We start from the raw sequence: 731 nt of genomic DNA on the forward strand, positions 1-731 counted from the left end.
TGCACGAAAGTTGATTTACGTTTCAGAGAGAGAGCAACTGAGCGTGGAAGATCATCTGCTCCAAAATCTTCTGCTCCTCCTCCTCGTCAACTGTCACCATCTAAAGATGAGCCCATGCAACTTGGCCGTTCCCGTTTAACTCCTGCTGAGCGCCGAAGACGTCTCTCCGAGTTTCTCTGTCTCTATTGTGCAGCTCCGTCTCACACCATTAATGCCTGTCCCAAACGTCCGGGAAACTCCAAATCCTAGCTCGCCAAGGAGAGGGCCGGCTAGGAGTAATGATCTCCTCTCCATCTCCTCAAGATTGTAATCTCCCAGTCTCGCTTCAAGTTGCTCAACGTTATCGGAACGTCATTGCCCTCCTTGATTCCGGAGCAGCTGGGAACTTTATTACCGAAGCCTATGTTAAACGGTGGTCCCTACCCACCGAGAGACTTCCTTCGTCCATTTCTTTAACTGCCGTGGATGGCAGCAAAATTTTTGATGCAGTTATTTCTTTAAGGACTCTACCAGTTTGTCTGAGAGTGGGAGTTCTTCATTCCGAACTTATTTCACTTTTAGTGATTCCAAGAGCCACACATCCTGTGGTCCTGGGCCTTCCATGGCTCCGTCTTCACAATCCTACAATTGATTGGACGACTACGCAAATCCTGGCATGGGGTTCCTCCTGTGCTGAGACATGTTTGTTTAAAGTATTGCCTGTCTGTTCTTCCTCCCCCAGGTCGTCTGAT

This window comes from Pseudophryne corroboree, chromosome 2 (genome assembly GCF_028390025.1).
Source record: "Pseudophryne corroboree isolate aPseCor3 chromosome 2, aPseCor3.hap2, whole genome shotgun sequence".
NCBI lineage: Eukaryota > Metazoa > Chordata > Amphibia > Anura > Myobatrachidae > Pseudophryne > Pseudophryne corroboree.